The 16202-nt window shown below is 43.5% G+C and overlaps 1 protein-coding gene across 1 annotated transcript in view; it reads left to right on the forward strand.

Moving 5' to 3' along the window:
* Positions 1 to 639: 639 nt before the first annotated feature.
* arhgap35a (Rho GTPase activating protein 35a) overlaps positions 640 to 16202 on the forward strand; it is a 73067-nt gene continuing 57504 nt past the window's right edge. The window contains exon 1 of the mRNA XM_033631648.2: positions 640 to 1241. The gene's annotated coding sequence lies outside the window, so the exon portion shown is untranslated. The remainder of the gene's footprint in view (positions 1242 to 16202) is intronic.

The raw sequence follows: 16202 nt of genomic DNA on the forward strand, positions 1-16202 counted from the left end.
TATTATATTATATTATATTATACTACTTTAAATATCAAGTAACAGAATGAAAATACTCATGTTTAAGTTCTTTACATTCATAGGTGTAGAGCAGTAGCCTAATCACATTTTGCTTCCTTAAAATATATTAATTTTTGTGTGTATAGTCACTGGCCTATTACAGGTATTTCTGTGATGTTTAGTTTATTAACCTGTCCAGTGATAATTCTTCTTCTACAGGTCTGTATTGTTGAATAAATGTAGCATATATATCTATATATCTATATATATCTATATCTATATCTATATCTATATCTATCTATCTATCTATCTATATATATATATATATATATATATATATATAAATATATATATATATATATATATGAAATTACCTCAAAGTTTTTTTCCCTGCATTCTCTGAAAATGTTTTTAGTGCAAAATTAGAAATAAACAAAAAGTTTAAAATGTAGTTTGAGTCATCATTAAAAACAAACTCCACAGTCAGGTTTAAATCTCTTGACAAACAGTGTGTGTGCGTGTGTGTTGTAATTGTGTCCATGAACCGCTGGGCGAGACTCTCCCTCTCTGTCTGCTCTGTGTGAACAGGGGAGGAGATGCTGGATTCGGGAGAAGGTCCGCCGCCATTATTGGGAAGCTGAAAAAAAATAGACTTATACACACACCGTCACACATTTGGGCTGCACGGGGATCAACGATAGAAAGGAAAATACATCGCTTTGGGACGAGCTGTTGTGCGCTAACAAAGCGGCGCTTCGGTAACTGAAGGTAGAGCTTGTGGTCGCGTTTCATTACGGACTCTTTTTATTTTTGACACAACAAAGGAAATAATAATTGGTCAAAACAACGTGGTGCTTGAACCAAGAAGGAAAAAACACACCGAAACAGCGCTTGTTCCAACGCCTCCCCCTTTTTCTCCTCGTTTCCAGCCGTGCTGAAAAGCCTGGAGTTTGAACAGCATTTTTTTCTTCTTTTTCCTGACGAGAATTTAGTTGTTTTTTCTGCTCTCCACAGATATGCATCTCGTTCCTGAAAACTTCTGATTAAAAACGAGCACCCAATGTGGGAAGCAATGGACAGATAGGCTGTTTGTTGTAAAGAAGCGGACAATAATCGATGTGAGTGCTGCTAGGAAGTGTTTTTGTCTGTTTTTTTTAAAGTCTTTCACCGGCTGAGTCGCAGAGGAGCACCCAGAGAAAGAAAGGAGTGGACCAGAGCTGGAGAGAGGGAGGAATGCTATGGTATGTAGACTACACTAGACACTCTTCCCCGACACTAAATAACACACATGGATAGAAAATATGAAACAATGTTGAGTTTTAAGGCGTTTACTTCCTGCCTACACTGCAGCTTGGGTTAATTTGTGCTGCGAAATACAGAAAAAACTGGGAGTCAACCCCAGTCCCCCTGAGGGCTGGTGGGATTTCAAGCCCTTAATAGTAATAATAATGGTTATTCTAATGACGATGCATGAGAGTGTGGAAAAATACACCTAAAACCTGTTAGGTTATGCTGCCCTGTGGGTGTTTAAATGTTCTCAGGGGAGAAAGGGGGGTCATAAAAATTGATGTTGTCCAAACATTATAATTGTTTGCACATCAGAGCCTAGAATGCACTGGTCTTGTCAGGCCTGGAGAAATATAATGAGCAGTAAGGACTTTCATTTGGAAGAAAGGAAATAGGATGTTTTGGTTGGACTGTGGTGCATGTTTTGCTGAATTCACTGTCTGATCAAAGACTGTTTTTTAAAAAAAAAAACAATGAAGTGATTTATAAATTAGGTTTTGCTAAGTTCTAACTTATTAAATGTGGCTGCCTTGGCTTTTTTTTGTATGATTAGCATTTTAGTGCCCCCAAACTGTGGCCCTGATCAGATTTAGGTCATGATATAAGCACTTAAACACAAGAAATCTTTGTCATGAGTGATTCTTTCCTCTCTCGTTAAATGTCCCACTAACTTTGCAAACATCAAAGCTGCATGTACAGAGCTGCCTGGTGACACAGTTAGATAATGTGCGTACGCCCTGCCGGGAGGTAACTCTGCTCGGTTTCCGTTTAACTGTACCTGTCACACAAATGACTCAAATCTTCCGAGACAGGGAATACAGTGTATGTGTAGCTATCTCCACCAATTAAATACCCCAGGTAGGGGATGTTTAACTTGGCTGTCTGGGTGCTGCATGCCTACCTCTTCTTGATGTAAGATTAGGTACAGATAGACTGATTAAGGTGAACTGATTTATTTTGTAATTTATTTATGTGCCAGGACTTGTCACCGATGTGTCACAGCTTTATCTCACTGCCACTGCAAAGTGGTCATTGCCCTGCCTGCCACTCCCTTTTTTGTCAGAGTCCTTCCTGTGGACTTAGGTAGTTTCATTTCTCAAGTGATCTTTCTACCTTCCTCTGGAATATTGATTTAAGATCGACTGTGAAAGAGTTCAGAGAGTGAGATAAGTGGGGGGAATGTCTGTGAAGGTTCGTGATATGGCCTTCACTCAGAGGTGTGCAGCGAGGGCCTTCACTGCTGTGTCACTGCCAGATCGAGGGGACGTTTTCAAAACAGGAACTCTGTCACTTGATAACAGATATATGTTGATATGATGTGGATTTTACACGATGTCCCGGAAAATATGTTGACTCATAATTCTGCATTTGCTGTGACTGAATGCTTTTTGATGAGTCTCTTTGATCTTAATCAACCTTATTGGGAGGACCGCGCTATGGAGGAAGTAAACACATGTACTCACGCTTTCCTGGGCAAGACAGTCTCTTTGCTCTCAGGTAAATGCATTAGCAGCTGTCAGCACTTCTGTTCTCTGCTTGATTGGGCCCTTTGCAGTGCAGTCACACCTCTCCAGGAAGCCTCTTCTTCCCCTAATAGCCGTGCCATTTGCCCAGGCAGCGGGCTAGCTACCAGCATACCCACTCACCCCTGTCTGTCTGCCTCTGGGCTGCGGATCGTGTCGTGAGTCCCTGGACTAGAACATGTTCCTGGGATTAGAGGAGGGCAGGCTTTGTTCTTCAGGATGTAGGCCAGAGATGCGGATACTTCCTTTGATGAGGGTGCTGGAAGTGAGATTCAGTCCCATATAACATGGACAGATAAACACAGGGGGTTGGCATGCTTTGTAACAGAAACAGTGAAGGGATATTTACTCCTTACATTAAATCAAATTCTCAGTCCTCACTTGTCAACACCAGACCAGCAATTAAACGAGAAAGACATTCAGGAAGTGCTTGAGCAAGTGTGCAACATTTTCTTAATCAGTCACTGTAAGCTATCTTGATAAAGAACGATGTGTTACTGGCTTATAATATCACTTAATTTGAAAACTTGACCCACACCATATCATTTCCACGTCACCCCAGGCTTTTATTTCCACAGACCACTGTGCCGCTGAATGAAACGGTGGCCTCTCACTCGCTCGTTTGCAGATTTCACAGCTAGCATACCTGTCATCGCAGGGTGACTCTGCATGCCAAGGATGGAAAATTTCCCCGCTCATCTGAAAATGTGCCGCTCACTCACTAAAACCCCTTCTCTCCCCTTGTATTACAGGAGAGGTTTGCTTGTGAGTCAGTGTAAGCCTGTGTTTGATGGAGAAAGGAGCTAATTATAGCGGGCAGCTTTGGAGTTTGGTGGACCAGATTACAGTCACTCTCCTCTCAATGGCTGCCTTGTTCTAGTGGCCGATTATTAGGCAGAGAGAAGTGCATTCTGGGATGATTGTATCTGAATTTCCATTAGAAAGTGTGCCTGCCTCAGTTGAACTGAGGTTCTCTTCTCTCCCCACTGTTTCAGCTCCCATGCTCATTACAGATTTGCAGATGGGGACAGCTTGATATAAAGGCCTCTGTGGTGTGCCCCTATTCTGTTTTAGAGCCATTTTAGCTCCGTATCCTGAATGGCCGAATTATGTATGAGGGAGCTGACCCCAAATCAGCAATGGTGGTTGTGCGGAGTTTTTATTTGGGGATAAGAAAACATCACTGTGCACAAGCCCTTTATAATGAATGGTTCACCCAAGAAGTTTGAAAGTAATTTTTATTGAAATCAATCAGTAATAAAGATTGCATTTGCTCTCTCTCCCAAGCCCACCTTATTATGGTATTGCTTTTCCAATACAAATGCATTATTAATGGATAATGCTAGTGGAAAGTAAGGGCTTTAGATATGATTAATGGTCTGAACGGTGGCTGTAGGGCTCTATTGAGATAGTTTTAACTAGCCTTCATATTTCTTCAAGGGGAAAAAAAAGACACTGTTTGGAAGCACGGTGACCATGGAGATGAAGGACCAGGATGTAAGCCACAGAGGAATGGTGACCTCTGGACGTGAGCGGCCCTGCTTTGCTATTCCAGATACAATTACACAACAGAGGAACAAGGCTAATGGGCTATGGTAATTTGGATGTGCTGTAGAGAGGGGACATGAGGGGAGAACGAGGAAACAGTGTGAGAGAGTGACACAACAAAGTGGTTAGTCAGATGGAGGAGGAAAAAAAAGCAGCAAGAATGAGAAAGTAAAGTAAAACGCGAGTTTGTGCTTCAGGCTGTGATCCTGGTATGTGCCCTTTCAGCTTTGTGCTCAGGGATCAACCAATCAATGACAGCCATAAGTAACCCTGCTGCTTGGCTATTGGCCACTGCCAAATTCCATGACTCAGCGCGTCTGTAGATAAGATGTTATGATTGAGCCACTGCCAGTGAAATGAGGCCACTGCCCAGGGTTCAATAGATTGGACTTCTGCTGCTGTAATCACACGCAAAAAAGTTTGTACCACCTACATGCAGTGCCAGCAGGCTCCTTAAGCCTGAAGTTTTGTGGATAGTTTAGGGGACTGGTCTAATAAGAGAGGTTTGTCATGCATAAATATATGGTCCATTACATGATCATATTAGGGGTATAATAGCCTGTGATTGTTTTGCAGTGAGTCAGTGTTTACGCTGACTGTACTTTGGATTTTGAAAGACTGTAGACACTGGTAACCTCTCAACCTTAAACAAAGAAAGACGGCCCTGAAATCCTCCTACGCACGAATTAAAGGCTGACTTTGAGCGTGTTTGTAATTTGTGGACACACACTCACACATTTCCCACACTAAGCCAACACTTTTCATTTTTGTCTTAACCTGTCGTGTTGACCTACCCTCATCTCACTAGCAAGTCTACGGGCTTCATTGCCTAAATTGGGCTTGAGTCAGGAGGAGAAGTTCCCGTGTGTCATTGTTTGAGTTTCTCTCTGGAGATTCTCCCCTTGTGGCGCCCCTGGGTTTCCTGTAGGAAGTCCACCTACGATGCCTGGTTGTGTTGTGGGAGGCCAGGAGAAGTGGATAGGGTGGAGGAGACGAGGAGAGCTAAGGGTCAAAGGTGAGGGGATGATTCAGAAGAGAGCAACAATAGTGCAAATTTCATACTACTAATAATCCGTCTCCATTTCTGTCTCAAACACTTCCTGTTTGCAGATGATAGTTTGCAATCTAAATGTTGTCTCTACTTCCTGTCTTTTCCCCAATATCTACACTCTCTGCACGTTTGCTTTGAGTGATGGCAGGTGCAGCGGGTGGCACACCTTCCGTTCAATAGCTGCAGGAGCAGTTGTGCGTATTCTCATACAACTTGTTGGTTCAGTAGGAAGCTCAGCAGTCAGCGCGTGCCTATCCTTTTCAAAAGAGAGGTAGAGTGCTGGATTTACACGTATGACGGAACATTTCTCTCTGATTACCTACTGTGCAACATGTCAATAGGACACCTTGTGCAGTCGTTTTATTTTGTGCAAGAGTTACACATCCCTGGGTATCATCAGTCAGATTAATTTCATTCGGGGAAGGGGAAAAAAAGGCTCCTGTAACGGCAACTTCAGTGTGACTGAGACACCCTGAGGTTTTGGGGGTGTTATCTATGAAGACTGGCTGCACACGTAAGCCGCTCCTGTCAGGTGTAATATTACAACTTAGAGTAAGGAAGCAAAAAAAACCTAGCATGCTCACCTCAGCTCTTCTCCTCTAACTGTTCTGTAAACATTGTAATTGAAAGCAATGTGGTGTGTGACTAACTACAGCTATTTGCTTTTTCATTTCATTTTTACACATTAGCCATAATAAGATTAGGTGTCTGGTGGAAGCTGGCGTGGGAATGATTTCAGCGTTTGGCAGTTAACAAACAGCAAACTGTGTGCAAGAAGAGGCAGGAAGTGAGGTTGTGGCAATACTTCAGGATAGTCCCTCTACTGTAAGTCGTCACACTCTCTCTTTGGGTTTAGATTTGTGCTTTGTCAAAGTATAACCGCTTTAGGTGCGTGTATGTTAATGCTTATGTTTAATGCATGTTGTCACTGCAGGGGTGTGATGTTTAGTTTGTGTTATCCCCCCATCATGTTGTCTATTTATCACGATGTCTCCTACATGCTGCTTCTGCCCAGTGTTCTGACAACTTTATTGGAAGCGTTCTCATATACCTGCAGCCCAGAAAAAGAGAGAGGTGGAGAGTGGGAGGCAGAGAGGTGTTCTACTTCTAAAGTATCCTAATTAAAGTTGGCAGGTTTAATCACAGACTGATAAGCATCAGAGGAGGAAAAAGAGGGACAGGAGCAGAGAGGAGCAGGAGGGGGAAGAAGGTGCCTGCAGACCCAGACAACCAGAGGCCTTTGAAAGTAACTCACTCGACCCCAAGTTTTTCTTACTTTTCTCAAACTCTTCCAAAGCTCCATCGATCGCTCTTGTCGCCCCTCTGCTTCTTTTTCCTCTTTGTCTTTTTTCGCATTGTCGCCGCATATATCTGTTTACTTCTGTTCTCATGGCTCCCTCCATCCCTCAAATTTTCTGTCCTTGGAGCGCAGTGCAATGTTATTGTCAGCTGTGGTTAAGGACACAGGAAGGGCACCACCTTGTCACTAGATGTTTGTCTCAGATGCCACTTCAGGGGAATCTGGCCACCACTGTGGTGGCCTGTGGCATCTCCCCAGTGAACATGTGCCGACACGGTCTCTCTCCCACACATACAGGGTCACACAAAACCCTCGTATTTTGACAAGGAACTTTTTACTTTTTTTATTACAATGATTAGGTATTCTTAACTTGGAGCTTGCCCCAGGCATTTTAACATTTGCAAATCATTACGTGGCTGTTATTGTTTAATATTCATGGTTGAAGCAACTCAACTTTGACAGTTTGGAAATTGGCATAGGAAATGGCTAACTGTTTTTTTTGCACCCATAAGGACACCCCGGTCTGAAAAAGTATATGTACACTTCTCTACACACACACATACAGGAGTACACAGCGTAACCAACAGTGGCTGACCCCTCCTCACCCTCATAACATAACTGTCAGAGTGGTTCTGGGCGTTAGGCAGCTGTGTGACAGTGGACATCATATCCTCTTTAAGGTGAGAAGATAAGGTGGCTGTTCATAGCCATTTGTTATCACAGGCAGCGAGCCCCCGACACCTCCACATCCCTTATCTGGCCCAGTCCCAGTTTCTGGCCCTAGCTAGGTCTCATGCAAGCCCAGGGCTGATGAGTAAGCACTGCTCAGCCTGCGGATGGCTTGGCCTGCCGTTATCGATCGCAGCGCCACCGCCTGTCATCCAGCCACCACTTAGCTAATGATGTCCATGTTATTGTCTCACGGCTTGGAAAACGGGCATAAAACAGAGCGGCGACTAACGGCGGCGTCAGAGGGAAAGATGGATTTAACTGATAGAGGAGGCACACCCAAAGCAGCCTGAGCCAAGAGGTACTTCTATCTTAGGATGATAGCACTGTCATTCTCTGCCTCTACTGCCCCTCCTCCCTTTTCTTTCTCTTGTTGGCTGTCTTTATTGTGGTGCTGGTTGGTCCATCTGCATGAAAGAAAGACAGACCAAAATTTCCGCCAGCCCGCCAGTCTCTGTGTTGGCCTGGTTTTGACCTTGATACTCTGATTGTTACTGTTGTTGGGCAAACAGCACATTTGTTTGTGCAAAATAAATACTGTCAGCGATGAATCACCTTGAACGCTTGGATCAAGACGCAATTAGAAAAGGCTGCTGTGAATGCTATACAGATATATATACACAGTGTGCCATTTTAGGGGACTGTAAATAGATTTAGCTCTGAGTTGAGTTTTCATGGGGGTGACATGGGTCATTTCTCTTCTCAGTGCCATAATTTCCCAGGATGCAGTTGGGGCCCCAAGGTCCATAGCTCTTATGTCAGAGTTCATTTCCTGTTGCAGTGATCCAGCAGCTCCTGAGGATCCACCATTTTGTAACATTCTCGTTGGGGGCTGGAGAAATGTGTCTCAATTCGACAGCCATTGCTCACAAGTGTTGCTTTTTAACTCTAAAAGTGTATTTCATAGTTTAGTATTATTTTGGATCGGATGAATTACACAGTGTTGTGCAGAAAGAAAAAAGTTGCAGAGAGTTTCTCTGTTGCAGTCAGCTTTACACTGAATAAACTGAAAGCACAGTCGAGGTCACACTGCGCCTAACACAGCAGAAGTGTGAGATTCTGTGTTGAAGTTACTGCTCACGAGTCACATAATGTAAGATAGTTAAATGTTTCCGAATGAACACAGTCTCACAATAGTTTCTGCTGACGTTTCTGTTTCTAATGATACTTTGAATGCATCATTGTTGGTTCGCAAACCTGACTCTGCATGAGTCCTGCCTCTTCCTTTGTTGCTTTGCTGACTTCCATGTATGTCCCAAGTTTTGAAGATAAAAGTAAGGGAAGCATGGGTGAAGAATGTAAACATTTCTAGGAGTTGTTTTTGGTTTGAGGGTTGTTCGGGGAGAGGACAGCCTCACCACACCACAGCTTGTATTAGTCACAGTCATCAGAGAGAAGAGAATGCAGACCTTTTTGCCCAATGAGGGAAAAGGTCGTTGAGAATGCAGTTTGTCAGGTCAGGACGAGCCGGGCCTGTTGTAGCTTAAATCCACGTGACTGCCAGAAAGAAAATGAGATGGAGAGAGGTGAAGCTCAGCTGGACTAATCTTTGGTGAAACATGAATATCAAGGTGTTACATGTCAGACCTTGTCTTCACTGTAGTGCCAGTGTTGGGATCACTTAGGTGGGGACAGTGAGGAGCAAAGAGGGGGGGGCAGCATTTCCCTCTACATTTGGATTAACATTTGAATTCTGCTATTTGCACAGGTATACGTGATCTTTAAAAATGAAATGTCAAATGTCAAACTTACCTACTCCAGTAATGAGAAAATGATTCCTATTCCCTAAAGTTGTATTCCCACTATTTCTTTAATCAGTTCCATGAATTTAGGGGACTTTGAGAAACAGATTTAAAACAGAATGTTCAGAATTGTGCAACAGAGATACTGATTTTTTTGTCTCCAGTAAAGGTCAAGCTCCCATGAACACTGGGTACTAAATTTCTGATAATGAAACTCATTAGTGTCCAATGGTGCATTCTGTTTGCACTGTGAAGTTGGAATTTCCGAGTTTCCAGTCAGTCCCTGAAGTCAGATTTCCAACTCAGAACGTAGGAGGAACCTCACCAGCCCCGACTTCAAAATCCAATATGGCTGCTCTGCGCACCAACAGTAGTGAAAGCTGTAGTCATATACTGTTAATTAACACTTCTGTCTCATTTGTGTGTCATTGAATAAGTCGTACACACACTACTGTTGCTCATTGCATACAATGTAATGCACAGTTATCAACTGGTATTGCTAACAATGGCTAAAGCTAATATTGTGAACAATATTTTGGTTTTCCGACATGTTATACTGGCACACAGTCAACCTGGGTGTGACGTCATTCCCAGCTCCGACCTCCAACTTCCAAGGCAAATGCTCCACCAAAGCCAACAACTGTTTTTACAGGCTGTGTAGCACTGCCAATGACAAGTAAATTGACTTAAGCATTTAAAAATGGCAGAGTTCCCCTTTAAAAATGAATCAGAATGACACTAAATAAAATAGATTTACTGAAATTGTTGCTATATTGTTTATATATTGTATTAGTATACAGGTATAGTGTTATATTGTTCAGTGGCACTGAAGTTGACCATTTGATCCAGGTGGAAACTGTCCAAACGCTGTTTATTGATGCAGATGGTTATGTTTCCAGTCATGTAGTTACTCCTAAAAGGCAAAGTAGTTCATCACTAATGACTCTGAATGACTAATGGTGTATTCATCCTGCAGCGATTGTGGTAAAATGCTGATGAAGAATTTATTTTGTTCTCAGCTGTTGATCATATCAGGTCAATGAGAAGAAATATTTTTGAACAATCAGGAACGTCGGTTAAAACAAGCTCGGAGACATCGTGGTATTGTGTTTGGAATTTATCCTTGCTTGAGATCACATGCATGCTAAATTTGATGTCAGGACTGTAGCCAAACATTTCATAATCTAAGATACATTATGCAAAAGGGATTTATTAGAGAATGGATGTGCTTTTACACCAGTAATACTTGAATCCCCAGCCTGGATTTTTCCCCTTTAACCACAGTAGCGAATAGATAGAACCAAAACAAGAGTTTATCCAACATGTAGCAGCTTTACCCATTTTGGAACATGTGAACTAATGCTAATGGCATTCCTAGCCTCCTAGTATTCGAGCCAACAAATCTTTAGTCCAATCAGAGTGGTTATTACGTCTCCACTTCCTCCACGAAGCTTTAAATAAAACCACCGCCAATAAGCACAATCGAAAATTAGTGATTAAAGCTGCTTGAGACAAATGAATTGTTTGAGTTGATAAGTGGAAATCCATTCTACTTCTCTTCTGAAGTATTGTCTGTGAGTACTAAGGTCATGCTTTATCTAAGCCATAACAGCATGCCAGTGAAATGCACAATGTAACTAATAGTATCTGATTTTAAACAAAGCTAGGCATGATTCTGCTCATGTCTGGGACATGTGATTGAAATTGTGTTCCTCCACTGTCATCGTAATCTTGGAAACATTCAGAATCACGGTGATAACAGTAATTGGCAATTACCTTGCTTTTATGAGTTTCCTGTCAAACTTCTGCCAGAAACGACACAAAAGCTGTCATTACAGGGATGTCAGTTCAGTACAGCTTCCATTATTTCCACCACATGCTGTGTATATATTGTGCTAGAATGTATGCACGTGTAAGAGAAGTGAGAAGTCAGAGAGGAGTGATTCGGAGCAGCACGACTTTATTAACAAAAGTATATCGGGGCCATCAGCTTAAGTGTTGCCATAAACATGCTGGATCATTTGAGTCATGCTGTTTTGATTGCAGGGCACTTCTTGTTTGTGTGCTGTTTGGAAGAACGAGCCAAACAAGTGCCCGAGACTAGTTTAACCTGCCCCTGAACCACAGTTCAAGGTATTTTATACATGAGCACACTTATTGTGAGACCTTAAGCAAATACTGTTTCAACACGGTCATATATTACAGAGACTCCCATCCGCAATATTTCAGTTTTTGCTCCACAACTATGTAAATATATCCCCTCTCTGTCCCGAGTCTCACAGTGTTTGGTCATAGTGGATCAGATTCTAGGAAATTGTGCAACTCTGAGACTATTCACGTGCTGCTTTTAGACCACAGAGCGGAGCTTACATCTAGGGCCTTGCTTTTTCCTCTCTTCCTCTCCCTCCTCCCTCCAGAGGTCATAGTTGACAGGAGACATGGGTGGGTGATGTCAGTCCTGTCCTTAGGGGATCTGGGAGTCCTCCGGGGTCTCGTAAGGTTGGGCAGCAGCTCTAGAGGGGAAGACGGGAAGTGGTGGTGGCAGAGAGGGAAGGAACAGCTTGCTGTTGTTCTACTTTGTTTGTTTTTTCACATGTCTGTGCTAAAGAGGGAGACGCAGGATGTTGATGGATGGGTCTGTGTCACCAAGAAGAGCTTTTCTATGAGTGTGAGTGTGTATGCATGTATCTAAAAGCTACTGGAACCATTTTGTTCGCCACAAGGCCAACAGATGTGAATTTAAGTTGTTATGCTGTAGTATTTTCTACTTTTCTACCCCAGAATTTCCTTGTTTTTGCTACACGGTCGTCAAGAAAAAGATACGTTGAATTTTGCTTTCATGCTGTGAGAGTTCGCCAGCAAAGGTTGTTTTAGTGCACGCTGGGTCGTTGACTTGTTCAGAGGGTCTATAATGTTTAACATCATGTGCGAAACGCTGTTGTGAGAGTTCCGCGAGTGCGTTGGGGCGGTGCTCCCGGGGCTCCCTGATGATGTACCATGGTAAACAGCTCCTACTGCTTGCACAGCTGGGGCACACTTGACGGGCCTCTGCAGTGCATGTAGAGAGGGAGATGGAGAGAGGGATGGGGAGGAGGCAGACACAGGGAGAGGGAGGGAGGGAGGAAGGAAGGAGAAGGGGAGAGTGACTGGACCGACACAACAGAGGAATGCTGCGAGGGCCTTCAGGGCAGGATACAAACTGCAAAAAGCACAAGCGAGCGCGGAGGAAACAAGAGCAGAAAACTGATTATAAATGACAAATCCCCAGCTCTTGCAACCAAGCAGTGTTAGCTGCTGTATCCTGAGGGTGGGAAAATGCAACAGTAATAGCTCCAACTCCAATCCAATCTCCTGTATGTATTCTGTGCACATGTGTGTGTGTGTGTGTGACTATGTTTGTGTATGTGGCCTCCCCAAATTCAACAGACAGAGGCAGGAAATTTTGCCCATCCCCTCCCGTGTCCTCCCGTCATCCTCTGCCCTGTGCTCACTGCCCAGCGCTGATTGGCTGGAGGGGAAAGCGAGGGATGAGGTTTTGTCATCTAATCTGCCAGCAGATCGCCACTGATGGGCCTCTGTAGAATGGCTTTAGTAAATTACTGTTCCAGGGAAGGGCAAATCCCTTCTATCAGATAGCAGCTCTCTCTTCATCTCTCTCTCCTTTCCAAGTCTTTCTCTTCACTACATCAGTCAAGCCTTGACTTTATCTCCTCATCGCTACCTTGCGCCCCTCTTCGTCTCTTTGTAGCTGCTGGCCCCTACTTCTCCATCTCCTTCTTTCCATTCATTCTGTCTTTTGTTATTTTCCTGTCATGTAAATACCCCATGTTGTGTAGGTATGTGTGTGTCTGCAGTGAACGTGATTGTTTCTGCCCAGGGACCAAGCACCTGGAGTGAATGTCAGAAAGAGACGCTCTGTGGATTGTGCTGTAAGGCTACTCGTACGTCATCAGCATATTACAGTTAGTGTGTGTGTGTGTGTGTGTGTATGTGTATCTTAACAAGACGGACCAGTTTTGAGGGCAGCCATCTTACCTTGCCCAGTCTGACACAACACAAGAGATAATACTGCACATCCTGCCTCAGTAGCTGGAAAACAGTGCTTGTGGATTAGAGGTATTTGTTTTTTGCATGTGGTTTTATGTTTGCATACCTGCGTCACAAAAAGATATAACTTAACCGAGGCAGGTATAAAGAAGATGAGGGAGCGAGATACCTATAGAGGCTGAAAAACAAGGGAGTGTATTTGTCTACCTGCGAGCCCGAGGTGGGGAATGTTGCCTGGCATGGAAAGCCAAATGGCGCCGAACTCGCAGCGAGTGACCGCCTGTGTTTTGTCAGCTACCTCCAGCTCCTCCTCAATCACATAAAACAAGTCGCTCTGGGATGACATATGGCGGCCAGGCGTGTCCGATGTCACACAATGCTGCTGTTGCCACAGCGATACTCCAGCTCGATAATTAACAGGTGGTGTATCGGAAGAAGCAGAGAGGCCACACACACGTAGTTTTCCTTTAAAGAGTGTGTTTTATTGCCGTGATGTTGTGATGAGGCGTCTCACCAAACAAGATTTGCAGAAACCCAACCCAGCAGAAATATCTGTTTGGTGAAGGTTGTTGTTGTAACCGTTTTTCTAATGAGTATGTTTACATGCAGGGCACTATCCCAGTTTTGACTCAGATGCTGGTTTTGATCCTGTTCGAGATAACATATTTACAAGGAACAGAAGTCTTGTTATTTGTATCCCTGTGTACAGATTATAACATGATCCAGGTGTCTTATTTTCTGACGCATGATAATATTTCAGCTTTTTTTTCCCTATATGACTCAGAAGTTTAGGATTAACCCTATTGGCTTCTTGCTGTCTGTGTACAGCTGCTGCATTTACCATTCTGCTGTGTCACCAGTGAAATGGAAGATGAGTGTAACGCCGGATTTCCACTGGATGCGTGTCCGTTGCGGAACGGCAGCGCTGGTTATCCGCTGCGTGCTCCGCCGTCCGTCAACACCCACCGGCTGCGTTTGCTGTGCGGTTTGGTGCAGCTCCGCCGGAAGACATCTCGGTGCACTGCCGTGATTAATATCTCCTCGTCCATGGTGTTCACGGGGTGAAATGACGTCTGAAAACCTCTGACCTGTTGACTTCAGGCCTGCCTCTGCCCATTATGTAGTTTGTAAGGTGTAGTGCAGGGAAATATGATCCGCCGTGAACACTGTGTATTTTATTTTGAAAATTAACCGGACGTTTTATCGTGTTTCTGTGCACGACTTCCTGCCCCGCATGATCTGCTCTGTGCTGAATTGCTGCGTTGTGCTCCGGCGTCCGGCAAAAATAGAAGTCCTGCGTATCTGTTGCGGAGGGCTCCGGAGTGCCGGAACTGAGACGGAGCCGGAACGCAGCACAGCCGCAGCTGGTGGAAACACACACATTGACTAGAATGGAATCCTATCGGCTCCGCTGCCGTGCCGGAGCGCAGACGCAACCAACACGCATCTGGTGGAAATTGGCCTTAACAGTTTACCTTTCGCATCTCAGATGTCTGGCTTCATTCAGTGTGTAAATCATCATTAGGGCTGCAACTAACACTTGTTTTCATGATCGATTAATCCACAGATCACATTTTTCTTGATCAATTTGATAATCGTTTGGTCTATAAAACAGTGAAGCATGCCGATCACAATATTCCAGAACCTAAGTTGTGATATTACATTTCTTATTTTGTCCATCCAATGGTAAAAAACCCTAGATGTCCTCAATTTATAATTGTAGAAGTCTAAAAAAGGAAAATCTTTACATTTGAGAAGCTGCAAGAAGTGAACTTTTGCCATTTTTGCTAAAAAGTTTCATACATGACATCATAACACACACTACATAATGAGAAGACGTGTCTGCCTGTGCACATGACAGCAGTCAGAAACAGTGTATAACAGTAACTCTGTTTCTGTCAGAGTACTGCAGTTTGCATATCCAGGCTTCTTATCTGGGTTACTGAAACCAGGATATGATGTTAAAGGGAAAGTTCCGTTTTTTTGAAGTTGGGTTGTATGGGGAACTTATTCATAGACTGTATATTACATACAGTAGATGTCAGTCAGCACACCCCATGTTTGGAGATGCTAAGCAATCTGCTGCTCTGGAGGGGTCAGCAACAAAACATATTTTATGCCCCCTTAAAAAAGTCCCACCTAAAAAAATCACTGTCAGTTTAAATGTACGCTATATTGAGAGCATTTTCACTGCTTCATCTTAATGTCAGACAGTGATTTCCAACTTTAAAATGAAGCTCTGACAGTGCTCTCTTCAAAGCCACACTCCATTGAGAAAAACAGTGATTTAACATTGCTAAACACAGCAGCTGCTGGTCTGCCACTGCCTCCATCAGTTATTTTGTTTGTGTGATTGTGTGAATTTGTTATTAAAAAGGTTAGTTTAGATTCACCTAAGTCACACAATAACACAAAGGAACTAGCTGATCGAAGCAGCGGTAGACCAGCAGCTTCTGTGCTCAGTGTGCTAAAATTACTGTTTTTGTCAATGGAGTCTGGTGGTTTTGATGGGAGCATAGAAAGGGAACTGAAGCTGTAAATTGCTTTCCTGTCAAAACAGGCTTTCTGGTGCAAAGGCAAAGCCATGAAAATACTCTCAATATAGCAAACAACAAGATTGTTCTGATCTCACTCCTTCTTGACTTTAGTTGTTTGCTTTCCTCACTTCCGTTTCACTTATCATGCTCTGAGCTGACCCACCAATGAGAATGATTTCTCTCACAGATAGGCCTATAAACAGGCAACGACAGCCAACTGTTTCCAACAGTGTAGGACACGCTGCAAGAACTAGGGTGACAGACACTAACCAATGGCCCGACATTGACCACTGGCCAACTGTCAGCTTGTTATGTCATGACTCTTACATGCGCAACACATAGAATACTCCCACAACCTGATCATAACCCACTCAATTATGCCTCTCTGGTTTCTGCATGTGTTCAACAAGTCACCTGTAATTTAAGATTGTTACCTGG

Source organism: Epinephelus lanceolatus, chromosome 4 (assembly GCF_041903045.1).
Source record: "Epinephelus lanceolatus isolate andai-2023 chromosome 4, ASM4190304v1, whole genome shotgun sequence".
NCBI classification, from domain to species: Eukaryota; Metazoa; Chordata; class Actinopteri; order Perciformes; family Serranidae; genus Epinephelus; species Epinephelus lanceolatus.